This window comes from Hippoglossus hippoglossus, chromosome 18, assembly GCF_009819705.1.
Source record: "Hippoglossus hippoglossus isolate fHipHip1 chromosome 18, fHipHip1.pri, whole genome shotgun sequence".
Taxonomy (NCBI): domain Eukaryota; kingdom Metazoa; phylum Chordata; class Actinopteri; order Pleuronectiformes; family Pleuronectidae; genus Hippoglossus; species Hippoglossus hippoglossus.
This window is the reverse complement of record NC_047168.1, coordinates 11,662,335-11,668,392: the sequence shown is the minus strand read 5'-3', so window position 1 is coordinate 11,668,392 and position 6,058 is coordinate 11,662,335. Positions and strand designations below refer to the sequence as shown.

General features: G+C 44.0%; 1 long non-coding RNA gene across 1 annotated transcript; it reads right to left on the bottom strand.

Moving 5' to 3' along the window:
• Positions 1-280: 280 nt before the first annotated feature.
• Positions 281-4,580, bottom strand: LOC117779281. The gene is made up of 3 exons (XR_004616975.1): positions 4,444-4,580; positions 3,729-3,825; positions 281-335 (listed from the first exon to the last, which is right to left on the bottom strand). It is a non-coding gene; the product is annotated as an uncharacterized LOC117779281 (long non-coding RNA).
• Between the last annotated feature and the right edge of the window lie 1,478 nt (positions 4,581-6,058).

The window sequence follows — 6,058 nt, the reverse complement described above, 5'->3', positions numbered from 1 at the left end:
GGCAATGTCGTCATGTAGGGCGTGAGGGCACCGCCATAGCGCCCCCTGTTGGCCAGCTGCCACTGATGTATGGACGTTCATTACACCAAAGTTCACCCGCTCCATACATTTCGGAGCAGGGAAGGCTCTTTTAATGAGAAAACAAGCTTCAGCCGGTGTACTTCCGTGTTATGAATAGCTCGGCCGCCTATACATTACAGCTAGAAATTCAACATGTCTACCAGGGGTACTTGGGGAAATCACATTCCTTGGTGTGTGTGGGAGTGTTGCTTTTTATTACCTGCCTCAGAGCTTCAAATCCAATTCCATCTCTTCACTTCTCCCTGGGCCTGCCTCTGTCAGTGCACAGAGAACATTGGATGGGCGATGATGCAGCCTTATGGGTGGAACGGCTATAGCCTGCAGGTGACTTTAAATTAACACCCTTCATTAAGAGCATCCATCACGTGGGATCCATAGGGAATCACCTGGAACACCCATGACACGGAAGTGGAGAGCCCACAGAAAATGGCACAAATGCTGAATATATGCATATCGGTCTTCACTGAAATAATCCACCTGTCTGAAAAAAAAACCCACCCTCTATATATTATTCTGGGTTTATGTGGAAGATGTCATAAGTCAGTGTTTCGCTGCCGGTTCCCAGCTCAGGTTGGCGGTGAAACAAGGCACGTTTTCCAAACCGCGGGGTGAGGACAAAGTCTGAACCTTGCGGTGACAATGCCGTGCTGGAATGGTCGAAGGCAGCTGGACATAAATTCAGAACAACCGTCTTCGGTTTGTTTTTTTTGTCATACGACACAGCTGCATCCTTTATGAGGTAGAGAAAGCCTCACCAGTCATCCAAGGCACAAGGCAGGCCAGGCGTCCACCATGACAGCAAGAGGGTACTTCGTTTACATTCAGGGGGACTTAGACGATATTCCCCCGGCCAACTTATCCTGCTGAAACAGCGGCCACACTTGGCCGACCGAGCTGTGATTCTTTTATTTATTTATTTTCCGCGGCCTGGAAGCTCTGGGGCTAGCGGAGGCTTTAGCGAAAGGGGGGAAGAGGCAAGAAATCTGGGCTGCTGAGCACACCACTGGACCAGGATCCCTGAGTTGAATTTCTGAAAGGCTCATTATTCTGGAATGGGGAGAGAGTCGCATTGAGGGGTGGAAGGGATGAACAGGAGCTCAAGGCGGAGTGTCCATCAGAGCGGCTGTGGTGCGTTTAGACACATCACCGCTGGGACAAATGGGGATCAGGGGTTGGAGTGAGATCCATATGACTCACCAGAGTCTGAACCACAGTGTGTTATTGTTCTGCTCACACTGTCGTCACACTGAGACAGGCTTTTGTTTCTCTGTCTCTCCGTCCTGATCGGACAATTTAAAATGACCAATATGATGGATAGATAGAGGGATAGATAGAGAGAGTGATAGAAATGGAGAGATGGATAATAGATAGACAGACAGACAGACAGAGAGAGAGAGAGAGGGGTGAGAGGAAGATAGATAGAAATGGAGAAATGGATGATAAACAGACAGACAGACAGACAGACAGACAGACAGATAGATAGATAGATAGATAGATAGATAGACAGATAGACACATAGATATAGAGCAAGAGAGAGATGACAGAGAGAGAGAGAGAGAGAGATGAGAGAGAGAGATAGATAGAAATGGAGAGATAGGTGAGAGGAAAGAGAAAGAGAGAGAAAGAAAGACAGAATTTGATAGATAGATAGATAGGACACTATACAAGATCCCAAAATACAAGAACAAAACTATAAAGAATATAAAGTACAGAAATGGAACATGATATTTACATATAGAGACATGGTAACAGGAGGTGTTTAAAGGTGAAACAGGTAAACTGAGCATTTCTCTGTCAGACTGAGGTGACGTGTTGTAGAGATTTGAATTATTACATTTAAAAAAGAAATGTATCAACCATATGACCAAACATGAGACTTAAATAACAAGGCTTTCATTGATCGTGCACCTGCGACATGAGAACACTCCACCCAAATTAAAACATGAAAGAATGCGCCTCATTCGCTGTAATTTCACAAAGAGTCCGAGTCGGAGCGCGGTGGAATACATTACTATCTCAGCTTTCGGCCACTTATAACTGACATCTCACCAATCTACATTCCAGGCCTTCAAAAGGGAATAAAATTATGAGGAAATTACAAGGCAAGTGAGTCTCGGTCCCACACGGGGAATTAAAACTTATTATCTGTGACAACCTGTCAGCCAGTGAGAACTCAAACATGAGCACAAAGCTCTGTGAGCCGCGGAGGGGAGAAGGGAGGGAGAGAGAGAGAGAGAGAGAGAGAGAGAGAGAGAGAGAGAGAGAGAGAGAGAGAGAGAGAGTGATAAGAGAAAAGGGGAAGGAAAAGAGAAAGGGGCAGTTGGATACATCCTTTCTGTGAGGAAAAAGCACCTCCTGGTAGGATGAACAGTAACTGCTTTCGACCGGCTGTGATTTGACGAGCTTGATCTCGACGCACGGTGCGGCCACGCAGCGTTTCAGATCTCGGCTTTGTTTTTTCGTATTTGGAGTGAAGTGATACTGTTTAAATGATACACTCAGCCGCCTCAGATTTCTTCAAAACTACAGACAACACATAAAAAAAAAAGAAAACCAATGGTCCCCGGAGAGAGCTGCACAATCGTGAGTTGTAATTATTCCACGATTCCGCCGCTTTGGTATTAAAAGGAAAAAGCTGATGATGAAAAATGGGCAAAACAAACCATATATCACCTACTATTAACCAAGTTCAAGCATAACCCATCACAGTCACTCTAACCAGTTCAAGGGAATTACAATACTCTGCGGAGTCCACAGTCAGATGCAATTAGCGGGACTGATGGCAAATTAGACCAAATTATCATGCTATCTGATTTAATGGGCCCGGAGTGGCGGCTCCCCGGCACTTCCACAGTCGTGATGTCATCAACGTGAATACCAAGAGAGTGGTGGTGGGCGGGGGGGAGGGGGGCGCTTGAATCAGACATTTTACTTTAACGCCCCCCAAGGAAATCCACTCCGATTCGGTCCACCCGCCCCTAACATCCCACCTGGGAACGCCCGGAGAGCCGCATGAAAGCGCCGCGAAAGAGCCGAGAGGGAACTTCACACGGGAAGCCGCGTCTCAGAAGTTGGTGGGAACATCGGAGCATTACCGAGTTTGTGCAACTTCAGAACCCCCCCCCCGAAAGCCTGGCCCACCGCTCAGAGACTTTTGTTTCTCCTCCTCCTTCTTCTCCTTCTTCTCAGAGGAAAACAAAAAACAGTTTTGCGAAATTTTGACCGACTGAATACGATATTAGCACAATGAGCCGCCAGCAACCACCTTCCTCCCCCTGTTGAATAATACAGAGGCGGGAGGGGGGGGGGGGGGTTGGTTCCTCACTCCTCGGCTTTGTGTCATCCTGCTGACATCTGCTGCATTTGCATGGCAGCTGGAGATCCTTGGATTAAGCGCTTACAAGAGATTGCCATATCTCATTTAACAACATAATCATCTTATGAGGAAAGCAATGTTTCATCCCTGATGTTTTACAAAGCCTGGCGTGCAGTTTCCACTTACGCTCTCCCTCTCCTCTCGGCCTTTTTTCTCTCCCAGCCGTCTTTCCATGCCTTGCAACGTGCCGTTTTCGGGGGTAATCTTGTTGAACATTGCGTGCGTGTGTGTGTGTGTGTGTGTCTCGACCAGTGTAGATCATATTATTTACCAGACAGCTCTCTTCAGTTCTTTTTTCTTCTCCAAGGCTATCTGATCCTCGAAAGCTCAATCAACATTTTCAGCAAGGTCTCCGCAACGACCAACATCTAAAAAAGAAAAAGAAAAGAATGAGCCACATCAAAATTAAGGCTCCAAGGATGCCTCTGTTTCAAAGCTGCCAGACGAGAAGATGGTAAAATACACTTGAACCCAGAACGACGGCGTCTCTGGGGTTTTTCCATTGAGCTTGTATTGATCATGTTCAGCAGCTAAAAGAGAATTTATTGCAAACCCATTGTTTTGTGGGCTGCATTCTTTATATGGATTAAACCTTAGGCTTGTTGTTTTTAGCCACAAAATATCTGATATTATATATGCTATTACATGCCTAATCAATGTGTTAGCATTATTGTGAGTATGTCTTTATGCTGCTGTTAGCACTTAGCTCTAAATATTATCTTGTTTCATTGAGTCCTCTTTCCTATCTATTGTGTAACCCCTGTTGTTAGAGTGCTCTATATAGTCCCTTCAGGAAGTATTCAGCCCCTTTTACTTTGTGTACTTTGACTATCTATTGTGTTGGAACTTTTAATTGTACATTGATTTCTGCCCATCAATCTACACTCAACCTGTGGCAAACGGGATTGATCAGACATAGAAAGACACAACCCAGCGTTTTTGTAACTGCACGTCAGGACTAAATCTAAGCAGCGAGGTCAAAATACCTAAATAGATCTAGATGGCTTCAGTTTTCCAAGTTCAGAGCCACCGTGAATCGTAGAGTTGGTCGTCAGGGAAAAGTTAATGACCAGGAGAGAAGGGCCTTGGTCAGGGAGGTGACCATGAACCCAACAAAGCTTCTTGAGTCCATCTGGGAGGACGAGCATCTCAGCAGCACTCCGTCAATCAGGCCTTCGTGGTAGACGAGCTAGATGGAAGTCATGTTGAGGATTACTATTGAAAGACATGAGTAAAAAGCCATGAGACAGATGCTTCCCTAACAATCTGATGATACGTGAAAGGGATCTACCAGGAAAAGTTGGATAAACATGTACAGGTGTGAAAAGCTGATGGAGACTCACCGAAGACAAGTCAAAGCTGGAATTCCTACCAAAAGTGTGTCGGAGCAGAAATACAGAATTAAGGATCTGTGTAGTTTTGAAAATGAGAATATTGATCTATAAATCTAACAAAACACTGCGACCAATCCCAGCCGACTACAACACAATTAAGTCTACAAAACTGGTCTAAAAACTGCCTTGAGCCACTGTAAATATTTTATTTTGCCAGCAAAAAAACCTGGAGAAGAGCATCTTCTTAAAATCAAAGCATAAGAGACAAGAGACAATAGACAAAAGTTTGTGACATGGGTTTGTCCTTATATCAGTAATGGTCTGCATGGCTCCACAATCAGGTTTCTTCCCTGTGACCTTTCTGGGCTCGAGATTTGGCTCCTTTGCACCAGACAGGGAGATAAATGGGTCCGTGTCAGCTCAGGTTACCCACACGGGTCCAGTTATTTTGTCTCACTCCCGTCTGCTCTGTCTTTGCTTTGGAATCTTTCTCTCCTTTCTTTTTTTCCCACAGCATGTTTATTTCATGAAGAAATCCACAATATCAGAGTCATCAGATGGCTGCATGATATGAGATAGCAGCACGGCGCAGGAATGTGCTGATGCTGTCAAGCCCGCTTTCTTCTCTGTAGTTGCACGGGTAAGCGATTCATATTTTTTGCTTCTACAGCTTCTCACAGTCATGATTGTCTCAACAAAGAGGAAAAATGTGCTTGAGAGAGAAAACCTATTTATTTCTCTGCAGATGGACGTTTGGAGATATTGCAAAGCCACTATTACAATTCTGTAAAGCAATATCTCTATGGTTGTTGTTGGTTGGTTTATCGTAGAGGCTCAGTATTATTAATTAGATCGAAATGAACTGAAATTGAAGAAAGACAAAGACGTGATGTCGTTTATTCTGCCTCTTTGTGATTTGCTATGTTTATTTGGGGCTTTTTATATCTTATTTATGATATCTGTAAATCTGAAATCCACTCATGCATGAGACTATTATTGCTACAAACAAAGTTCTTAGGTTTTATAATTATTAATTGTAAAGGTAAATATTAAATGATGCTAAACTGTATCATAACTCTTCAGTTATTGTAGAGAAAACTCAGAACAGAAGGATACAAGAGAACTTTTAAAGCAGGTGACCATCAACATCAGGGCTCTATTTTAATCTGCGTCTGGTCTAAAGCGCATTTAAAGTTTATCCAAAATCCAAATCCAAGTTTATAGGCTATATTAAGTCTCTTAATTAACGGGTGTGCTTTGAGCGTAA